Below are 24,827 nucleotides of genomic sequence, written 5' to 3'. Positions count from 1 at the left end.
GTTAAAGAATGTTTTGAAAATTCTCAAATTTATCCGAATTTTATTTTGTTGCCCCTTCAAAATATTATTTTTGGGCAAAAAAATCCGAGGGGGGGAGACAGAATTGTTTTTAAATATTTGTATCGGCCTTATTTGAAAACTCGAAGACGAAAACCGTGTTTTAAAACAAAATCAATGTGTCTAATTTAATAATAATGTTTTCCTAAGGGCTTCCTTACCTCTTAAACGGTGCTTAGTCATGCGTTGAAACCTGGTTTGAGGCCTAAAAGGTGAAGAAGTCGGACTTTAATAAGAAAGAGATGCTCTAAAAAAACCTAGGAATCCACGCCATGGCTTTGCTTCTTTGACAAAGATGTGCTGATCTTATTCATATTTGATTACATTTACACTCTGAGCCTGACGTCTTAAATCGGATCAATTTTGATAAATAAAATTGGATAGAATAGTTAAGGATATTTTTTGTTTTCTGTTGGACATTTCTAACAAAACACTGAAGACGTTTAATCGTTTAAAGAAAAATGTGTATAACATAAAGTTTTGAAAACAGCTTTATGATCTTGTTCAGCGGCGCAGCCAAAATTTTTGATACACGACCGTTCGAGACAGTATGGTTTAATTCTAAATTTGTTTAGAAATTCCGCGGAATTCCGTTAAATTTCGTTAAAAGCTAGATTTTTGTAGCGAATTTTTTGTAATTTTACGAAACGAAACGAAACCAAGAAATCAGATTTCGCCATGCTCAAATTCCGCGAAATTCCGCGGAATTTCGTTTCGAACCACCTGAAACGAAATTTTTCGAAATATCGCATATGCTTAGTCAGAAGGACAACAGTGCCCTTAGCTGGCGGTCGATTGTCATCGGAAGATCCGTGGAAGCGTGAGATTGGAACTTGTGAGGACCAGAGCTGTGTAGGTTGCTCCTTCCCAGACGTCAACTCACCATTTCGCAGCCCGTTATATTATGCTACTGTGTCGAACTATCTGTAGATAAGTATAAAGAACTCAGTTAGCTTTAATCCGTTGGAAAAAAGTTGCTTGAAAGCGATACCTTTTTATTTAATATAAATATTTAGCTAAAAAAAACTAGTTCTAAGGAAATTTGACATAGCATTTTCACTCGCTTGTGTCGCACGTTTTCTCTGCTCTTTGTCATTGACAATTCAAACCAATCATTCAAACTTTGAAAGGCATCGGTTTTTGTAGGTCCTTATGGCCAGTAATCTGTTCGACCCTATCCCGGCGAGCTTCAATGTCCCTTCTTTTCGGTGGTGCTGATTTCTTGTTAGCTACATTCAGGTGCACCACATGCGTGTCCTTTCTCAGCAACTCCGTGTCTTTATATGCAATTCCGGTTTCGTGGCCGTGCGGTTAGCAACGTCAATGGTCTAGACGCATGAACTATAGAGCGTGGGTCCGATTCCCGCCCCGGTAAGGAGGAAACTTTTCGTGATCGAAAAAACTTTTCGTGATCGAAAAATTCTCCACTGGGTGTTGTGTCCTGTTCGTTGTCTAGGTGTTAAGTGTTCAGTCTGTATGCCCTCTGGCCGAAGACGGTGTTACTGTCTTTTAAAAAAATCTCAGCATCGCCAATGGCCATGAGAATAATTCTCGTTAAGACCAGGCCACTATTTGCACGAGGTTCCTAATAATGCCTAAATTTATGTTCATTCGAAAGCTTCCTGCGAGTATATTGAGGATCCGAGGGAAATTCTTCAGAAAGATGGACCTCTCGTTAAGTATACACGAAATCACTTTTATGGGCCCCTCTATTTTTGTCCATTCTTGACTCACCAAAACTGTCATAACTCCAACAACCGATCTTGGAGATCAGCATATCGTTGGAAAGAGGAAGAGTGTGTTCTCAATTTCCAGTAATAAAAATGGAGGCAAAAATTTTGAATTCGGCTTAGCGGAATGCAGTGAGGTCATGCGAGGGTTGACAAATGCGTATTCAGAGCCAGATCAGCGCTAGTCAGGATAGAGCATCTGAGCCTACTTCCTTTTATTTGGCAAACTTAATGAAAAGATTGTACCGCGTGCTACAAGGCCCGCCACGGTTGCTGGGACGGAAGACAACCTGGCCATTAGCCCATTCGCCGTTTCAGGTCGGTGCCACCCTGCATTACTAAGAGAATAAAATGTCCAGACTACCAGCCCTCGCTTCACCGTATTACAATATTCAAAACATAGTCCAGAAACATGCGGCCAGGATCTCACATTAACCATGATGTTCCGATTGGCACTCCTACTAGGCTTGTGCGCTTTAAGCGCACATGGTCGTTTTGATAGTGTCTGCTTGCGTACACCTGTGGCTTTTGGGTGGGAGCAAGCAGAGCCCACTGCCAAACCCAACCACATCCCAGGCAGACCCCGTTACTCGCAGTGACCGTGGGAGGGGTCGTGAAGCCCTTGGAGATAGTACCTGCTGCCCAGCTTGAAATTTATTTTGCGGTGAGATAAATATATGTTTAGTAAGATTGAGGGGCCCTTTCTTAGCCGTGCGGTAATACGCGCGGCTACAAAGCAAGATCATGCTGAGGGTGGCTGGGTTCGATTCCCGGTGCTGGTCTAGGCAATTTTCGGATTGGAAATTGTCTCGACTTCCCTGGGCATAAAAGTATCATCGTGCTAGCCTCATGATATACGAATGCAAAAAAATGGTAACCTGGCTTAGAAACCTCGCAGTTAATAACTGTGGAAGTCAATTAATTGCATATTATTCGGCAACTCGGCCGTACGAAAACCATTTTTTTGTTAAATATCTTGGCTGTGCATATGCACAGCATATGTTTCGAAATGGACAAATTGATATGAAATTTGCGAAAAAGAATCCACGTGTCTTGGAGGGACTCGAACCCTCAACCTCCTACTCTCTAGATAGGCGTGATAACCCCTACACAACAAGACCACTTAAAGGTCACGTTTGCGGAAAAGCCATCAGAATCCGAGTACCAACCTCCACCGCGGTTAGCTCTCTTTTTTGCAAATTGAATATCTTTCGGATGCTTGATTTGCCCAATCTCCACATTTGCTTTACTGTTGTATATCCACAGCCAAGCGAGTGCACATTGTTTATTAAACGAGAGGATCGCACTCCATGCCCCCAGCAACGGACTGGGCGGGACGGTATAGAATGCGAATTCAATCGCACTCTGCTGTGCCAAAGGCTTGCTTGGCTAAAGCATTTGATGAGTTTGATTGCCTTTACGTAAACGGTCGCGTGTACTCAGACGACTAATGACGGTGAAAGACCGACACTTGATTACAATTAATTGCATATTATTCGGCAACTCGGCCGTACGAAAACCATTTTTTGTTAAATATCTTGGCTGTGCATATGCACAGCATATGTTTCGAAATGGACAAATTGATATGAAATTTGCGAAAAAGAATCCACGTGTCTTGGAGGGACTCGAACCCTCAACCTCCTACTCTCTAGATAGGCGTGATAACCCCTACACAACAAGACCACTTAAAGGTCACGTTTGCGGAAAAGCCATCAGAATCCGAGTACCAACCTCCACCGCGGTTAGCTCTCTTTTTGCAAATTGAATATCTTTCGGATGCTTGATTTGCCCAATCTCCACATTTGCTTTACTGTTGTATATCCACAGCCAAGCGAGTGCACATTGTTTATTAAACGAGAGGATCGCACTCCATGCCCCCAGCAACGGACTGGGCGGGACGGTATAGAATGCGAATTCAATCGCACTCTGCTGTGCCAAAGGCTTGCTTGGCTAAAGCATTTGATGAGTTTGATTGCCTTTACGTAAACGGTCGCGTGTACTCAGACGACTAATGACGGTGAAAGACCGACACTTGATTACAATTAATTGCATATTATTCGGCAACTCGGCCGTACGAAAACCATTTTTTGTTAAATATCTTGGCTGTGCATATGCACAGCATATGTTTCGAAATGGACAAATTGATATGAAATTTGCGAAAAAGAATCCACGTGTCTTGGAGGGACTCGAACCTCAACCTCCTACTCTCTAGATAGGCGTGATAACCCCTACACAACAAGACCACTTAAAGGTCACGTTTGCGGAAAAGCCATCAGAATCCGAGTACCAACCTCCACCGCGGTTAGCTCTCTTTTTGCAAATTGAATATCTTTCGGATGCTTGATTTGCCCAATCTCCACATTTGCTTTACTGTTGTATATCCACAGCCAAGCGAGTGCACATTGTTTATTAAACGAGAGGATCGCACTCCATGCCCCCCAGCAACGGACTGGGCGGGACGGTATAGAATGCGAATTCAATCGCACTCTGCTGTGCCAAACTGTGGAAGTGCTCAATGAACACTAAGCTGCGAGGCGGCTCTGTCCCAGTGTGGGGATGTAATGCCAATAAAAAAAAAGAAAAAGGAAAGAAAAGATGGAGATGGGAATATTTCCTCTATATAATATAATTAACCCGAACGGGAGAGCTGCAATAATGAGCTTTGCAATGGCGCATACTGTGAATACTTATTGCCAGTGGCTGCAAGTTCTTATTTTCAACTTCCTTCTAGTATCGACATAGAAAAGTTTTAGTGTAAAGTTGGAAGTCATCAAATTTTGCAAACGATTTTAATTCATAGTTTTTCCCCAATGATTCTGAGTGCTGGTACAGTTCCGCATATTGATTACCCTGTCGAATAAAATACAATATTTATTCTTGCCTGAGCACATGAGATCGGTCCAAATTTAATTTATATCTTGATATGTTCGCCGTCAATCATTAGTCCACTAACCTCACATAGCAATTATAAACAATTTTTCGCTCAATTTCCTTAACAAAAAAAGCGTTCAAATTTATCGCCAGAGCCCACACAACGTCGAGAATCACGAGTAGCGAAATTGGAACGCGCAATGTGTGTTAAACGATTGCCGCCTCTCTGTTTTTGTCCAATCAAAGTAGTGAAATCGTTTCAAAAATTCCAGATGCTGCATGTTACCGTTAGGTTGCACTTTTGGAGAGCGCTGCAACCGTTCGAATCGAGAACATTGGCTTCGATTGCATCCTGCGTGTTTTTTTTGCGGGTACATTTTCAGAACTTTCAATCGAGAGCTGGCCTGCGGTGTTTGGAGTTTTACCATTTTTGTTCTTTTTTTTGTGAGTCACAACTTGGGCGATGAAGTCTGGTTGCAATGAGAACTTTATGCTACATAGAGCCACAGGGGTGATCAATTAATATTTTAAATTTGCTTATAGGTACTTTTATAATCATATTGTGATTTGTTTTGTAAATAGAAAATTCATCTTATTATCCGTCATCTTATTATACTGCAAGTGCAAGTTTTATCTGGATTTTTGATAGATTTTGTAACAATTCTGTATAAGATCCTACTACAGTGGTTCTCAACCTGGGGTACATGTACATGTGGGGCCCAGGGGGTACATAGGACAAAAATGCGTAATGGCGGCATTTCTAATCAAAACTAATTGATAAACTTATGATAATTGTGCTTTTTTTTTTAATTTAAAAACTTTGTCTGCAAATCAAGGGCTGTGGGAAAAAAAGATCAAAATGACAAAATGTCGAATGAGCCAATTTAAAAAATCTTCTATGCAATCTACTTGATTCAAACAAAATATTGAGTAGTATGTTATAAATACGCTTGTGAACTATAATCTAGAGTCTACAGGTTCGGAAGCCTCCATTTGAGAGACATGAAGGTTTTGCTCAGTTGCTTCGTTGCAAAAGGATTGGCATCATCCTTCTTTCAAGAGGATTGGCAGCATCCTTCTTTCAAGAGGCCCGGAAGCCTCCTTTCCAGAGGCTCGGAAGCCTCCTTTCAAGAGGCTCGGAAGCCTCCTTTCAAGAGGCTCGGAAGCCTCCTTTCAAGAGGCTCGGAAGCCTCCTTTCAAGAGGCTCGGAAGCCTCCTTTCAAGAGGCTCGGAAGCCTCCTTTCAAGAGGCTCGGAAACCTTCTTTCAAGAGGCTCGGAAGCCTCCTTTCAAGAGGCTCGGAAGCCTCCTTTCAAGAGGCTCGGAAGCCTCCTTTCAAGAGGCTCGGAAGCCTCCTTTCAAGAGACCTCGGAAGCCTCCTTTCAAGAGACCTCGGAAGCCTCCTTTCAAGAGACCTCGGAAGCCTCCTTTCAAGAGACCTCGGAAGCCTCCTTTCAAGAGACCTCGGAAGCCTCCTTTCAAGAGACCTCGGAAGCCTCCTTTCAAGAGACCTCGGAAGCCTCCTTTCAAGAGACCTCGGAAGCCTCCTTTCAAGAGACCTCGGAAGCCTCCTTTCAAGAGACCTCGGAAGCCTCCTTTCAAGAGACCTCTGAAGCCTCCTTTCAAGAGACCTCGGAAGCCTCCTTTCAAGAGACCTCGGAAGCCTCCTTTCAAGAGACCTCGGAAGCCTCCTTTCAAGAGACCTCGGAAGCCTCCTTTCAAGAGACCTCAGAAGCCTCCTTTCAAGAGACCTCAGAAGCCTCCTTTCAAGAGACCTCAGAAGCCTCCTTTCAAGAGACCTCAGAGCCTCCTTTCAAGAGACCTCAGAAGCCTCCTTTCAAGAGACCTCAGAAGCCTCCTTTCAAGAGACCTCGAAGCCTCCTTTCAAGAGACCTCGAAGCCTCCTTTCAAGAGACCTCAGAAGCCTCCTTTCAAGAGACCTCGGAAGCCTCCTTTCAAGAGACCTCGGAAGCCTCCTTTCAAGAGACCTCGGAAGCCTCGTTTCAGGAGCCCTCGGAAGCCTCCTTCCAAGAGACCTCGGAAGCCTCCTTTCAAGAGACCTCGGAAGCCTCCTTTCAAGAGACCTCGGAAGCCTCCTTTCAAGAGACCTCGGAAGCCTCCTTTCAAGAGACCTCGGAAGCCTCCTTTCAAGAGGCTCGGAAGCCTCCTTTCAAGAGGCTCGAAAGCCTCCTTTCAAGAGGCTCGGAAGCCTCCTTTCAATAGGCTCAGGCCTCCTTTCAAGAGGCTCAGAAGCCTCCTTTCAAGAGGCTCAGGCCTCCTTTCAAGAGGCTCAGAAGCCTCCTTCAAGAGGCTCGGAAGCCTCCTTTCAAGAGGCTCAGGCCTCCTTTCAAGAGGCTCAGAGCCTCCTTTCAAGAGGCTCAGAAGCCTCCTTTCAAGAGGCTCAGGCCTCCTTTCAAGAGGCCTCAAGCCTCCTTTCAAGAGGCTCAGAAGCCTCCTTTCAAGAGGCTCAGAAGCCTCCTTTCAAGAGGCTCAGGCCTCCTTTCAAGAGGCTCGGAATCCTCCTTTCATGAAGCTCAGAAGCCTCCTTTCAAGAGGCTCAGAAACCTCCTTTTAAGAGGCTCAGAAGCCTCCTTTCAAGAGGCTCAGAGCCTCCTTTCAAGAGGCTCAGGAGCCTCCTTTCAAGAGGCTCGGAGGCCTCCTTTCAAGAGGCTCAGAAGTCTCCTTTCAAAGGCTCAGAAGCCTCCTTTCAAGAGGCTCAGGCCTCCTTTCAAGAGGCTCAGAAGCCTTCTTTCAAGAGGCTCAGAAGCCTCCTTTCAAGAGGCTCAGAAGCCTCCTTTCAAGAGGCTCAAGCCTTCTTTCAAGAGGCCTCAGAAGCCTCCTTTCAAGAGGCTCAGAAGCCTCCTTTCAAGAGGCTCAGAGCCTCCTTTCAAGAGGCTCAGGCCTCCTTTCAAGAGGCTCAGAAGCATCCTTTCAAGAGGCTCAGAAGCCTCCTTTCAAGAGGCTCAGAAGCCTCCTTTCAAGAGGCTCAGAAGCGTCCTTTCAAGAGGCTCAGGAAGCCTCCTTTCAAGAAGCTCAGAAGCCTCCTTTCAAGATGCTCGGAAGCCTCCTTTCAAGAGGTTCGGAAGCCTCCTTTCAAGAGGCTCGGAAGCCTCCTTTCAAGAGGCTCGGAAGCCTCCTTTCAAGAGGTTCAGAAACCTCCTTTCAAGAGGCTCGGAAGCCTCCTTTCAAGAGGCTCGGAAGCCTCCTTTCAAGAGGCTCGGAAGCCTCCTTTCAAGAGGCTCGGAAGCCTCCTTTCAAGAGGTTCAGAAACGTCCTTTCAAGAGGCTCGGAAGCCTCCTTTCAAGAGGTTCAGAAACGTCCTTTCAAGATACTCAGAAGCCTCTTTTAAGTGGCTCGAAAGAATACTTTCAAGAGGCTTGGAAGCCTCCTTTTAAGAGGCTCGGAATTCTTCCTTCAAGATACTTAGAGGCGGACTTTCAGGAGGCTGGGAAATATATTTCCAAGAGGCTCAAAAGCGTCCATTCAAGATACTCAGAAGCCTAGCAAGTTCGAAAGGCTATCTCTCAAGAAAAAAAATGAGACTTGAGAATCGCTGCTCTACACAGTAAGAAAAAAGTACTTAATATTAGGTACTTTTCACTCAAATCATAGGAACCCAAAATTAGGTAAATTTTTCTCGAGGTTAAATAAAATTCACTTAATATTAAGTAAAATATACTTAATTTTAAATAGAAACTAACCAAAAGCAATAAATTTCACTCAACTTTTGTAAATATGAGATTACTCAACGTTGGGTTCCCACACTTTAATGCCCTTGTTGAGTGGTTTTGCTCTTCATTTTATGACAACAAAAGGAAGAGGGAGGGAGATGCAAGAGAAAAAAAGTACCTAAAATTAGGTACTTTTTTCTAACCGTGTACTAAAATTGTATTTTATGTGGTATAAATGGTTTATGTGGTACAAAAAAAAAAACAGCCAAGTGTCTTAAAACTGCTGTGACATCCACATGACTCGCACGCAACCTATTTTGGAATTGTGAGTTGTTCTTTGTGTTATTTCCAAAATACCTATGACTTTTACTCAACGTTCTGAAAATTGTGACATCTCCAGTTTTTGGGCGCCAAACTACACGAGCAAAACTCATACGAGCAAACAATGGCCCGTTTATCTTTGAGCTGATTTCTTCTCCAAGGAATAAATTTCCATTCAATAGTCCGGTACTGGCGTACGGTTTATTTATGGCCATTGCCCCTCTCCATCAACGAGGTCGTTCGCAGCGGACTGTGTGTGTAGAAAATTGACCAGCCCGTAGAATATCGTTGCTATTTTGTAGCAGTGCGTCAATTCTTGGGTTCTTTAAAGAGCACACGCGTTAGGGTCTATAAATTGCGAAGTGATAATGTCATTAAATATTCTATTATTACACTTCGACAGTTTACACGAGAAATCTGATTGTATGAGTACTCGTACGTGCCTGTAACCGTATATGTATGAACGCACATGCCATTATAAATTCCAGTGAGAGGTATAACCAGATTGGATTCGACTTACATTCAAACAGCCAAACCAATTGTTTCTGTTTCGCAAGCATTAAATCCATTTCGATTGATTGTATGCTTTTATTATTCAGCACATCGCCGATCAGAACATATTTCCAAGAGATAGAATTCTACGCTTCCGGTTATCGGATTATTCTCCAGTGTTGTACACCCCCTACATACAAACAGCAGGATGTAAAAAGCAGGACACGAAATCGTAGAAGGAGTCGTTGGAAAATGGTTGTGAATCGGAAGCTTTACAAACATATTGACATCACTCATAGTGAATCGTTGATTTCTGTTATGTGAACCCGAGCAGAGGGATATAACCATTTTCTTGAGCAGAAGTCTTGTACAAAAATTACGAGAGCAGAACAAAGTTCAGGCATTTGAATGTATTGAAGAAATAAGAAATAGAGTAAAATAATTACATGCAAACTAAGCCGTTTCATAAAATACCGGTATAGCGGATCTCAGAATTTCGTGAAAATTGGAAGTTTTGTTCCTTGTCACAAAACATTAGAAACGTTTTTTTTTCTTTTCTTTTCGTTTCCATGCTAGAGCGGTTCCTAAAATCGTTTTCTTCGTTTTTTTTAGAAGAATAACTTTTTTTTTCTAAAAATCATACCTTGCTTTGAACCAACCACTGGTCGATTTAATAAATATTAAAGGAAAATTATGATGACATTGAAAATATGAAATTTTGTATTGGAAAACGTTGATTGTATTTGTATTTTGCGATTTTGATGGTGTCCAACCAGAGTGCGCTATACGTCTTTTGTGAGATTTTTTTTGAAGTTTTGGTTGTGACGCCAAACCCCTCTGCAACTGAACTATGATGCGTCTCCATTGATGGAGTAGTCATACTATCCAAACTTCTTTCTTCAATTTCTGATTCCAGAGAACCATAGATTATACAAAGATTTGAATCAAATTTATAGATTGATGTTGGGTGTTATAAATTTTCACAGCAATTCGTAGAATTTTAAATAAAGATGCTTAGCGCTTCATATAGATTTGCATTTGGACTTTAGGTAGGGTTACTGCTCCTGGACTTCATCTCATAGCTCCGATATTGGTCTCACGAAAAACAAAGCAATGAAAAGGTATTTTGTTTGTTTATTATTTTTGTGATTTTTTTCAGCAGTGAGCATGCATGTTAGCAAAAAGAAGCGACGAAATTGGTGCGGAATTTCTTTGTTTCGCTATGAGATGAATATATGTACAGTGAGATGGAAAACGGAACAGTTCCCCTATATCATATATTTCATATACTATAAGCAAATTTATTGCTTGATTTTTTTGATAATGTGATACAAATCGAAACTTTATAATATTGACATATTCTGCTCGGAGTATTTTGCTGTGAGCATAATACCATACTATGTGATATTAGCGTGTCGGAATGAAAAATCCTCTGATCGTTTGTTTGAAATCCGCCTTCTGCGGAAGAAAAACAAACGCATTAATCTGCGTGTGTGGTGTTTGTGGGGCATATGCTTTGTGAATATTCGATTTTGTGAATAAATTCATCGATGGTTGCTGCGAGCGCGGTTAAATATTGTCTTTTAAATTTATTGATTGTTGGAGCTCTTATTATTGTAATAACGTGTTTGCTAGAGCTACTATTGTTTTTTTATTTATCTCTCTATTTTCAATCTAAAAAAATAAAACAAAATCGTTAGCATATCTTATAATACATAGGGAGTGCGTTCGAAAGTGCTGAGCAGCATAGATACGTTTGCGAGCGTTTTGACAGTTTTCCCATAGGAATAGACCTCGTGCGTATAATGGGCCCCCTGATCGAAAGCTGAAATATAACACCGAAACCAAATATTTCCTACAAACTTCCATCGGATAAAGTTGCTTCGTATACCAAAACGTTTGTTTTAAACTGAGAAACTGAAATCTAGTTACACTGATTAATTAGTAAATGTGAATACGCAAAAGTCCATGTCTTGCACACAAGGGAGTGTTCTTCTTCTTCAGAGGCTCTACATTCTATCTGGAACTTGTCCTGCTTTTCAACTCAACAGTGTTCTACCATTTCCACAATAATTTATATTAAATTGATTAAAATTATTTTTATCGAGGTACGTTGGCATGCTATGCAATTGCGACAACCTTGGGATACCTGAGAATATCCTTGAAGGATCAGAAGGACATTTGGGGTTGATTTGTGCAATGTACCTAAAGAAATTCGAATTAATTGGATTTAATCTGGAATAATTGACTTTTTATTAAATAATTTGATTAAAATTATTTTTATCGAGGTACGTTGGCATGCAATTGCGACAAACTTGGGATACCTGAGAATGTCCTTGTAGGATCAGAAGGACATTTGGGGTCGATTTGTGCAATGTACCTAATTGATATGCATTTTTGAACTATATATGTATATCTTATCGGTTTTTAATTTCTTTTTGAATTGAAAATTGTTGGATATGCATTTTATACAATATCCGCTCGTTCTGTATATTGCCTACTTTCAGGCGTAAGTTCTTATTTGTGTTTTGGTGTGTATTTAGGAGTTTTCTAATGTATTTATATGATTTTTGGCCCGAAATCACGCTTTTCAGTATAAAACTGCCATTATTCAACTTAAGTATGAGGTTTTATATATGTTTCCGGCCTAGAATTTTCCAAGGAATCCGATTCCGTAGAGTTATCTAACATATAAAGCGTTTTGAAAAGTTTAGTATAAGAAAGTATGGGAAATTTTGAGGTACGTTGAAAAACAAATATAATTCCGGAAGGTACGTACTTGGTACATTACATTAGCGATAAAATTGAGAAGTTTTATGAAGATTTTCGAAAAATCGACCGTCTATTCAGCAGGCCACCGATTTTCTAGGAAATATTGAGGTACGTTCAAAATCCCCGGAGGTACGCATTTGGTACATCAACTTAGAGGTATTTATTTTCAATTTTATGATAAGTGGCCTGCCAGCTAGACGGACATTCTCTGTGAATAGTAAATTAAATACTTTCATTTAACTGCTACATTCGTATTTTGAAAATAGATTGACTTGCAACAAAGACGATCTCACTTGCCATAAAACTAGCTAATACTATTCCATTTAATTCCATTACTTGATTGTTACTTCACAGTTACGTATTTCGACTTCAACAGTAAGGCCGTTATTGGTTTTCTTACTTGCCTCAAGTGGTGGAATTAAATGGGATAGTACAAACTCGTCTTTTGAAAAGTGAAAAAAAGTTATAAATAATGTTCGTATCAAAAGACTTACTTGCCAAATACTGGCTGTGCATGTGCTAAGACAAATAATTTTATTTGGAACATCCACAATTATGCAATATTTTAAAAAAAAAGTTGTATTTGAAAAGAATCGATTAATTTGAATGACAAACGAACAACTTTTATTTCAACTGTGTACTTACATTTGTATTCTTCATAATCTTGATTCGAAACATGCTTTTCCTTTTCCTTCCTTGGAGAAAGTTTTGAAAATAAGAAACCTTGTGTGTAATATCTTCTAGTCGTTTGGGAAGAAAACAATCCAATTATTTCACTTAAAACAGCAATAAAAATATTCAAATAAAAGTATATAAATGATTCCATCATTGAATAATTATCCTACGAGATCATTTAATTTTTCAGCTTTCATTTAATACTTTCATTACATGTTTTAAATATTAAATAATTATATCGAACGTTTCAGCTTCAATCTAATAATTTAAAAAAGGGCATTTTTAAGGTTCTTGTGAACAAAAAATACGCATTTGTAAGGTTTCAGTTAGAAACAGACCAAAAAATACTATGCACATTTCAAACTAAAACGTTAAAAAAGCAGCTTATCGCAACTTTTCGCAAAACAAAATAGTGATGAATAGGTAGCTATTGCTTTAAGCTTTGTAATGAGCATAGAATTATAACGGGCACTCAACGGCGCCTATACTTTTGGAGCAGTTCAATCTAAAAAATGTGAGTATTTAAACTAATTTTGTATTCAAAGTTAACTAAAGTTGAGTTCTGTCACCAATATTTGACATAGACATACTATTTAAGATCCCGACAATGCAGTCTTGAAATAATATTGGGGTTTGCGATGTAGTTGAAGCCGTACGATGCTGATCTAAACGCCTTGACAAACAGCGTTTTTATTCGAAAATCTACATTTATGTTCAATTCAAAATGATGTAACAAAGTCAAAACTCAACAGAACTACTTCAAATTTTGAATTTGAATCACGTAAGTATTCTATAAAATGAGAAAAATATAATTTTGACGGAAACACGAATTTCGATTTTTGAGGTTTTGGCTGCTCTCGAACCATTGTGCATTGCATGAGTATATATCTTGTGTGGCAAGTGGCAAGGAAGGGATACACTATGCCCAGGGATCCGAGAACGTTTCCTACCCAACAACATCCTAGGCCGGGTCGGTCTGATGAGGAGATATTTTTATTAACATTAGTGGGGTAAAACGACCTATTACGGTCGAGCGCCGTCAAAACAAAGTTGATTTCGAAAATTGTTTAAAAAGAACGTTTTATCTTTTTTTTACATTGCGGTAGTCGAATAGGATGCTCGTTAACTCTAGTTTCGTAAATATTACGTCAATTGTGCTAACCTTATGTTGCTTTGTTTTTATCACAAAAAAAAACAGACTACCGCAATACTCCTACTACCGTTGCGATAACAATAGGACCTTAGCACGACCGCAATAACAGGCTTAAATGACGCAATTTTTAAATGAAAAATATTGATTTTCAATAATTTTGAACGGAGTTTTGTCAAACAAAAAGTGTTTATTCGAATAGTTTTAGCGGATCCACAATTGTTTTTGATGCTATTATATCTAGGATGGACCATTTAAACACTACCGCAACATTGGGACATACCACACCGATAGGACGTTTTACCTACTAGTTGGCAATAAAATTCCTTAAGAAAAACATCGCAAATCATGCATTTGGAAAAAATATTCGTATGAAAGGGCATTAATGAGACTCTTAAACAAATTTTTAAATGGCGTATGGGACTTTTAAACGAATATTGCTAAAAATACGAATATTGACCAAAATGTCTGCATTAAAGTATATTGAAACTTCGCTGAAAGCACATATGGTCAATTTCACCATTCCAATGACTGACAAAAGCTGCCCAAGTGTGCGACGCCACGCGTCAACTTTAGCACCAACCATAAAAAATATATATGGGGTTTGTGTGACTTCACTTCAAACAATCAAACATGTTCGACGAACTTTGACTTCGCCCCCGATAGGTCAAACACAAATAAACAGATGTCTCACTCAACATATGTTCCATCATTCACTTTTTCAAAGGTAGATTCCATTTTTTGTAGGTGGTCAATCGGCCACCGATGGCGCTTCCATCAATCTTGCTTGTGTTTAACGTTTCTACACTACCGCCATCTGGTTGCTGATTGTCCACTCACAGTGAAGAGGGGTTTCCTCCTTCAAATCTTACTGAGCGTCTGTTCTCCATGTTAGGAGCGGCTCACAACAGCGTCTGATCTCCATGTTAGGTGCGACTGATCATCGACCGAGTGCCAGCGAGGGACCCTAATGGTCTGTTCAAATATTACGTAACGCGAAACGTTGTTTTTAAGGACCACCCACCCTCTCGTAACAATCCATAACAATTTTCAGACCTACCCCACCCCTATGCGTAACGCGTAACAAATGCTGCTTTTTTGAAAAAGATCATAATTTTGGTAGAATTTGAAGGACGGTGCAATAAATTATTATGTATTGTATATTTCATGCTTTTTGAAAGATAATAAATATTTTTTGGAAAAAATTGAATCTATTCAATTAACTTGTTACGCCTAACAATATTTTAAAGGCCCCAACCACTATATTTTGCGTAACAAATCGTAACAAAAATGAATCAACCCCCACCCCCTATTGCACTACGTAATATTTGAACAGACCCTAAGTGAAACTGTGCACCATGGTCTACCAGAAATAAGAAGGAAGGTCCTGCAAGCCAGGCTTTAAAAACATACGCAACGAATAATCAACAAGATAGTACGGACCAAAACAATCGGCGAAGACCACTGCGACGAAAAGGGACTAGCGATTGGAAACTCGGTCTGTGGAACTGAAAATCTCTCAACTTCATCGAGAGCACACGCAAACTCGCCGATGTGCTCAAGGACCGTGGATTCGGCATCGTAGTGCTGCAGGAGGATTGTTGGAAGGGATCAATAATGCGAACGTTTAGAGGTAATCATACCATCTAACAAAGCTGCGGCAACACACACGTGCTGGGAACAGCTTTCATAGTAATGGGAGATATGCAAATGCTTGTGATCGGGTGGTGGCCGATGAATGAGAGAATGTGCAGGTTGAGGATCAAAGGCCGGTTCTTCAACTTCAGCATAATCACCGTCCATAGCCCGCACTCTGGAAGCACTGATGATGATAAGAACACATTCTACGCGCAGCTGGAACGTGAGTACGATAGCTGCCCAAGTCCAAAATTATCATAGGAGTTTTGAATGTTCAGTTTAGCCAAGAGGAGAAATTGAGACCGACTATTGGGAAGTTCAGCGCTCACCGGCTGACGAACGAAAACGGCCTATGACTAATTGATTTCGCCGCCTCCAAGAATATGGCCATTCGCAGCACCTACTTCCAACACAGCCTCCCGTATCGGTACACCTGGAGATCACCACTGCAGACAGAATCACAAATCGACCACGTTCTGATTGATGGAGGGCACTTCTCCGACATTATCGACGTCAGGACATATCGTGGCGCTAACATCGGCTCTGACCACTATTTAGTTATGGTCAAACTGCGCCCAAAACTATCCGTCATCAATAATGTTCGGTACCACCGACGACCGCTGCGGCACGACCTAGAGCGACTGAAGCAACCTGATGTCGCCACTGCATACGCGCAGCATCTCGAGGCAACGTTGCCGGAAGAGGGTGAGCTCGATGGGGCCCTTCTTGAGGATTGCCGGAATACAGTGAAAGCAGCCATTAACGACGCAGCGGAGAACAACGTCGGGTATGTGGGACGAAGTCGACTGAGCGATTGGTTCGACGAAGAGTGCAGACAGATTCTGGAGGATAAGAACGGGCGGTACCCGGTACCCGGCAGAACGTGGAACATTATAGACGGAAGCGGAGACAACACACCCGCCTTTTTCAGGAGAAGAAACGCCGCCTGGAAGAAGCGGAGTGCGAGGAGATGGAACAGCTGTGCCGTTTTCAAGAAACACACAAGTTCTATCAGAAGCTCAACGCATCCCGCCAAGGCTTCGTCCCGCGAGCCGCAATGTGCAGGGATAAGGATGGGAGCATCTTGACGGACGAACGTATGGTGATAGAAAGGTGGAAGCAGCGCTACGATGAACATTTGAATGGCGCTGAGAGTACAGGCAGTGAAAGTCAAGACAGCGGAGGAGATGACTACGTCAGTTCAGCGGACGATGGAAGCCAACCAGGGTTTGCAGAAATCGCTCTCAATAGATAACGAACAAAGATAAAAGAGAGGCAAAAACTGTTGAGAATCATAACAAGCCATGATAACAAATTTATCAAACTTGTATACAAGTGCGAAAAAACAGAATCGGATGGGCAGCCCCCACAGAAAAATGGTGATTCTCGCTTTGTTTTTGCACCTTTCGTGTTGGTTACTGCAAAGCTGTGTAGAACAAGTTGAAATGCATCATCAGAGCCAGTGCTCCCCACATTTGGAGCTTTCTAAAAGAAATTTATCATGGTGTATATCATCCCGAATCAGTTCTCTATCATGGCAGCTTGCGAAAAAAGTTTCTCGCGGTATGCTACATATCGTATATGAGTTACGGACGTAAATGCAACCAGAGTCAAATTGCTGGAACGGCAACTGTTAGCGTCCAACTCTAAGCTAGCCACATTGGACCGGACGTAACCGGAGACCAACACCTTGCACATTCCGCACCGGTGTTATTGGAGCCGCGACCGACGCCCATGATTGATGGTTATTGCCAGTATCAGCATAAAGTATTCCCCAGCTAGGTTCCATAATAATTAGTTAACAATAAAATTCATTCGTATTTCTTCACTCGAGCAGACAGGTCGATTGTTTAGTTTTTTTTAAAAACGTATCTCGAACGACCAAAAACATAAGTGGCGCAGTCGGTAGGATCCGGTAGTTTTCGGTTGTGATAAGTGTAAAGTGAAATCGCCCGCCAACTGGAAGAACGTGGGAATAACTTCACCGACAGGAGGCATCTTCGACGGATTATTGAAGATTCGAGACGATATCCAGCACTCATCAAGCGAAAGCCTGCGGATCAACTTAATCAACCTATCCCCCTCGCGCCGGTTCATCGCGGAAAACTAACTGTAAGTAAACGAATCTATCAACAACATTATGGATTAATAGTGATAATAAGTGAAACAGTGAAAGTGAATTAACAATAAATCCCTAAAATCGTTAGATAAAATATTTGTGAATATTAAGTGAATGATTACAAGGTGAATGTCTGAGGAAATTACACAACAAATTGAGGCTCTTACAGCCCAAATTGAGCAACAGAGACTACAAATTGAAGCTCTATCATCCCGTCCCCGTTCAAATTATGAAAGTGAAGTAGAGTCTAGAGTAAGATTGCCTTCCAATCCTACTTCCTCATTTAACCCATCTAGAGTGCCAGATGCAATCAAACTAATTGTCCCATATAAAGGAGATAAAAAATCATTAGCCACCTGGATCGCTTCCGTTGAAGAAAAACTTGATCACGCAAAGCAATTATGTCCATCAGCAGCAGATGTCACTATGGTGTTACCTCTTTGGACAAGTATTATTAGGGACAAGATAACAGAGGAGGCCAGTGAAGCTCTTGAAGCGCGACACACCTTGCGATTGGAATATTATCAAAAAGTACTTATCGAGTACTTTGGTGATAAACGAGATCTTTCTAGTCTTGTAACCCAGATTTGCTATTTAAAACAAGGCAACAAGAATATAACGACCTTTTATAACGAATGCCGTGAATTATTATCGGATATTGTTGCAAAGCTAGCCTTAGATCCTGACTTGAACAGAAATATTCAAACCCTTTCTCGCAGTTATGAAGACATGATCCTCAATTCATTTATTGATGGCCTCGTCGAGCCATATTCCACACTCGTTAGAACTACATGCCCTACTACTCTTCTGTTAGCTTATCAACGTGCGCTTGATCAATTTAACGCTGCTCAGCGCAAGAGAGAAAAATTTCCAAAACTTCAGTTTCTTCCGAATAACACTAACAGAGCCCCGCCTCAGCAAAGTGGAAATTTCAATAGATACCAAAATAATTTTAGGGCTCAACCAAATTACAACCCGAATTATCGCCCATACTATCAAAATAATTTCAAACCTCAAAATCAGAACCAGCATAACGGTCAATTGCAGAACGCAATTAAATTCGAACCCCAATCTTCCTCAAACTTCAGACAGAACAACCCACCCCAAGGCAACATGAGAATTAATTGTCACGAAGATCAACATGAGTCCGACCAAACTTTCCCATATTGCACTAATTCCGATCAGTACACAGATGAGCCATATGAAGATCCTGTTGAATATCATGACGACTCAAATTTTCAACCAGGCCCAGATGCGGAAACCAAAACGTAAATAATTGTCTTCCCTACATCGTTGTGCAAGTACAAACGAAGCAGCTAAAATTCCTCATTGACACAGGTGCCAACAGGAATTATATTGATCCAGCCAAAGTTTTGCCAAATGAAATTTTTGAGTGTAAACCTACATGTGTGAACAATATTAATGGTTCATATGAAATTAATCAAAAAGTAAGGTTGACCATTTTCCAAAATAAACCTGCATTAGATTTCCAATTATTCAAATTCCACTCCTTTTCGATGGCCTTATAGGATATGAGTCCCTTAAGAGTCTTGGGTAGAAATATTGACTTCCACTAATACATTATTTCCGGAATATTCCATTCAAATGTTACGAAAATATCCTGACTCTTTTCGATATCTCTCAATGCTCACGAAGAAGTTCCCGTAGTTTTGAATACAAAAGTTAGTCATGGAGATTTTTACATCGAATACCCTCTTCCCCTAACACAAGATGTGATGATTATACCAGGTCTGTATAGGGCTGACCATAATAAAGCCCACATTTTATTGAAAAACTGTTGCAATTTCACCGTGAAATGCAACCCAAACTGTTTAATTCCCTCTGAATTGAATAATTTTGAAGAACGTAAATTGAACACAACGTCTAAAAATGAATGCCGCTTTGATCCCGCTCCAATTAACCCGAAATTGAGAAATCAACTTCGTATCGATCATCTTAATGGAGAAGAAAGGGATAAACTTCTAAAACTTATTTCTAAATATCAGGACGTTTTCTTCATTAAAGGCAATGACTTGACCTTCACTAACGCAATCAAGCACAAAATTGAAACCAGGGATGAAATCCCTACCCATGCGAAGAGCTATCGGTACCCCTATTGCCATAAGCAAGAGGTACAAGATCAAATAAACGAAATGTTAGCTCAAGGCATTATACGGCCTAGCACATCCCCTTGGTGCTCACCAATTTGGGTTGTCCCAAAAAGGCGGATGCCTCAGGCAAACAAAAATGGCGTTTAGTTGTCGATTATCGTAAACTAAACGATAACACAATAGACGACAGATACCCGCTACCAAATATCACCGAGATTTTGGACAAACTTGGTAGGTGTCAGTACTTCACGACGCTGGACCTCACCTCGGGTTTCCATCAGGTAGAAGTTCATCCTGATGATGTGTCAAAACGGCGTTTAGCGTTGAACATGGATTATACGAATACCTTCGCATGCCGTTTGGGTTAAAGAACGCGCCTGCAACATTTCAGCGCGTCATGGATAATGTTTTACGAAATTTATTAGGCAAATGTTGTCTTGTGTACATGGACGACATAATTGTCTTTTCAACTTCTCTGCAAGAGCACATTGAAAACTTAAATAAAGTTTTCCTAGCTCTCAAGAATGTTAACTTGAAAATTCAACTCGATAAGAGTGAATTCCTAAAGAAAGAAGTAGCATTTCTTGGTCACATTGTCACCGACCAAGGTGTGAAACCAAATCCTGATAAAATCAATGCCATTCTTAAATGGCCTATTCAAAAATCAAACCGAACTTAAAGGGTTTTTAGGAATTCTTGGCTACTACAGGCGGTTTGTCCCTGATTTCGCCAAAATCACGAAACCATTAACCGCCCAACTACGCAAAGGAGAATCCGTAGAGCACACGCCTTTGTTTATGAAAACCTTTGAAACCTGCAAAGTCTACTGACTCATAGTAACATTTTGCAGTATCCCGACTTCGATAAGCCATTCGTTTTAACTACGGATGCGAGCAATTTCGTCCTAGGAGCGGTGCTATCGCAGGGACCTATCGGAGCGGATAGACCCATAGCTTACGCCTCGAGAACATTGACCAAGTCCGAAGAGAATTATTCGGCCATTGAAAAGGAATTGTTGGCCATTGTATGGGCAACTCGATACTTCCACCTGTATCTCTTTGGTAAGAAGTTCACACTCTATACTGACCACCAGCCTTTAACATATGCCCTAAATTTAAAAACCCCAAACACAAAACTCGTAAAATGGAGACTTCAGTTATCCGAATACGATTTTGAAATAAAACACCAGCCTGGGGGACAAAATGTCGTGGCAGATGCTTTGTCTAGAATACCTGAAATAAATGTAAACGAAGAATCATCCGATTCAAGTTCAATTCATTCGGCAGATACTGGCGTGTCAGAATTCATCGAATGCACCGAACGTCCCATTAACTTCTTTCGCAATCAGATTATTTTGAAAATCGGCACTGAAGATTCTGAAACCTATGAGGAAATCTTTCCGAGAGTTCATAGACGAATCATTACCAAACTAAATTTTGGAGTTCCATTAATGATTCGAATCTTCCGGGAATGCATGGACCCATCAAAACAAAATTGCATACTTTGCCCCGAAAGCTTGATTCCAACTATCCAAATTGTCTATAAAAATTACTTTAGTAGACATAAAATTTTCAAGATCAAGATATCGCAGAAAATGTTAACAGATGTAACTAATATTCAAGAGCAAGATTCGCTCATAGAACAAACCCATGAAACCTCACATCGAGGCATCAAAGAAAATTACGCCGAAATGATTAGACGTTATTATTTCCTAACCTTAAGACTAAGATTAGGAAATTTATTATCTTATGCCAAATTTGCAATAAGGCCAAGTACGAGAGGAAACCGTATAAGATAAAACATGGCGAAACTCCATCCCTAAAAACCATTGGATATCATCCATATCGATGTTTTCATTTCGCAACCCTACTTATTTTTGTCGGTAGTCGACAAATTAACTAGATTTGGAAGCCTCATCCCCATAAAATCTAGAGCTATTCCGGATATCAGAAAAGCTATACTGAAATACTTTTGCCTTGTATGGAACTCCTCAGCTAATAGTTTCAGATAACGAACCGGCTATAAAGTCCATTGAACTAAGAGGCATACTCGCAGATTTGAACGTCCAACAATATTTTACTCCCGTTGATCGTAGTGAAACCAATGGCATCGTAGAACGCTTCCATTCCACAATAGCCGAAATATTTAAATGTAATAAACATAGGTACCCGAATGTCACTGTCAAAGAAATGTTCCTTATTTCCTGTACTCTTTACAACAATAGCATACATTCAGCTACCAACATGAAACCACGAGAGATATTCTACGGGATAAAAGACGACGAAGAAAGGCCATTGGATCGTGAGAGAATGTTAGAAGCTCGGAATAAAATCTATGACGAAGCTGTGCACCAAATCTCACAAATCCAACGTAACCAAAATGCTCAAAGAAACCAAATTCGAGAAAACCCCCCACCTCTGGATGTAGGTCAACTGGCGTTCACCAAAAGACACGGAGTAAAAAACAAGAGACAGGATAACTTCACCCCCGTCGTAGTCGCCGAGGACGGGCAACAGACGTTCCTTGATGAAAATCAAAGGAAGTTACATAAAGAAGCCCTTCGTCGAATCAGAGAATAGGAATACTTCAAGTGAAAGGCTAACTATATACAATACTGTAAGAATATTCCTTTACGCAGAACGTACTGCTTGGACATATCCCAGCACTTGCTCAACTTTCCAAGCTTAATTACAAATCGCAATAACTCCTAAACCAGATAGTCGACCTGCTAGCACTAATCCAATTAAACCCTATCACTATACAAATTCCATTCTAAATAATCCATCTTTGCTTTAAGCTATCGTACTAAACCAGAATAAATTTAGTTATTTTCACTAATGAAAGTTTTTCTAATTTTAGGACAACATTATGAAGGTTACCACGCTCATCATTTTCGCCGTGATCATCTCTTCATCTACAGCAAGATCCTCCCTTCTTCTTCTTCTTCTTCTTCTTCTTATTGGCATTACATCCCACACTGGGACAGAGCCGCCTCGCAGCTTAGTGTTCATTAAGCACTTCCACAGTTATTAACTGCGAGGTTTCTTAGCCAGGTTACCATTTTTGCATTCGTATATCATGAGGCTAACACGATGATACTTTTATGCCAGGGAAGTCGAGACAATTTCCAATCCGAAAATTGTCTAGACCGGCACCGGGAATCGAACCCAGCCACCCTCAGCATGGTCTTGCTTTGTAGCCGCGCGTCTTACCGCACGGCTAAGGAGGGCCCTAAGCAAGATCCTCCCCTAGCTTCCAAATAACCGATCTCCAACGAAATCCTGGTTTATTAACACTAGACATTGGGAAAACCTTTGTAAAAATTGGGAAGCATCAAATTTACCACACAATTGACTTGAAACGATACGAACCAATTCTTGCAAAGCTCGAAATTATCCTTCAAGGAATCAAAAGTTTTGAAAATTATACAGATATAACCAAAATGCTTGAGTCAAAATTTAGCAATACTCAAACTCTGTTTCACAACCTAATGCCAAGACATAGAAACAGACGAGGATTGTTCAATTTTCTCAGTTCTACTCTAAAACAAATTACAGGCAATCTGGACGATAATGATCTAATAAAAATTTCGGAGAATATCAGAAAGTTAGAGTCCAATAACGAAATTTTGATAAACGAAAATAACGAACAAGTCCAAATCAATAGCCAACTTCAAGATAGGATGAATAGAATTATCAGACAGTTAGAAAAGGACCATGATCAAATCAAACGAAGTCTAATAGATTCACGAACTAGTTCAGGTGTAGCGAAAAATTTGATAATTCTACCAATATTTTAATTGATAATGTAAATGATCACTTTAGAACCATTTTTGAAATAGTACAGCTAGCCAAATTAAGAGTTATTTCCAAAGATATTTTGACTCCTGATGAATTAAAAATTATAATACAACAATTTGAAACCCAAAAGCTTAACGTAGAAACCGTAGATCAAATGTACGAATTCCTTGAAATAAGCAGCTTCCATAATGAAACTAAGATTATTTTTGTAATTGAAATTCCCTCGCTCGAAACTCTTGCCTATAAAACTCTCTTACTAGAACCTTTGATAATTAAAGATAGGACGCTGAAGGTACCGGCAACCATAGCAATCATCAACGATTTCAATCTCTACTTCATCAACAAACCCTGCCAGGAAATAGGACGCAACCACATCTGTAGCTTGGAAAACCTTCAAAACTCGACAAACGATGGCTGTTTCTCAATGCTTCTCAACGGAAAACCAGCAAACTGCTCATTTAAGGAAGTAAGCCAAGTATCGGTGGTAAAACCATTAACCCCAAATCATTTGGTCGTCAAGCAAATCAAAAACCAAGAGATCATTACTTCTTGTGGAATACATAACAGAACTCTAACTGGCACATTTTTAATAGAATACCATAACTGTACTATCTATATCGATGGGTTGGAATTCACCAACAAAGAATGGTATAAAACAGGTCAGTTATCAATCGTTCCACTGGACGGTTTGGACATCCAAATTAAAGACCTAGAGCCTGAGATGAGTTTCGAAAAAATCCACATCAACAATAGACATCATCTGGATTCTCTAAGAAAAACCATGAATTCTGTCGTACTAACGTCAATGTCTTTATCAGGCGTCAGCCTGCTTGCCATTATAATCGCCATTTAATTTATATGAGCAGAAAAATTTTCCATGAGAAGCAACGTGCCAAACCAACCGGAAACGAGGACGTTTCGGACTTCAAGGAGGGGCCAGTTACGGACGTAAATGCAACCAGAGTCAAATTGCTGGAACGGCAACTGTTAGCGTCCAACTCTAAGCTAGCCACATTGGACCGGACGTAACCGGAGACCAACACCTTGCACATTCCGCACCGGTGTTATTGGAGCCGCGACCGACGCCCATGATTGATGGTTATTGCCAGTATCAGCATAAAGTATTCCCCAGCTAGGTTCCATAATAATTAGTTAACAATAAAATTCATTCGTATTTCTTCACTCGAGCAGACAGGTCGATTGTTTAGTTTTTTTTAAAAACGTATCTCGAACGACCAAAAACATAAGTTATGTATACAGAGATGATAAGTGAGAGACTTGCTCTTTCTCTTTAGGATTCAATCCCTGAAGGCAACCAGTCCCCACCTTGAGGGAAGTTAAGGATGCCATCCAACAGCTGGTAAGGATGGTATCGGAGCTCGTCAGAATGGGCCCGAAAAAGCTGCCCTCATGCCTACATA

This window comes from Armigeres subalbatus, chromosome 3 (genome assembly GCF_024139115.2).
Source record: "Armigeres subalbatus isolate Guangzhou_Male chromosome 3, GZ_Asu_2, whole genome shotgun sequence".
NCBI classification, from domain to species: domain Eukaryota; kingdom Metazoa; phylum Arthropoda; class Insecta; order Diptera; family Culicidae; genus Armigeres; species Armigeres subalbatus.
The sequence above is the reverse complement of the archived record's forward strand: the minus strand, read 5'-3'. Positions refer to the sequence as shown.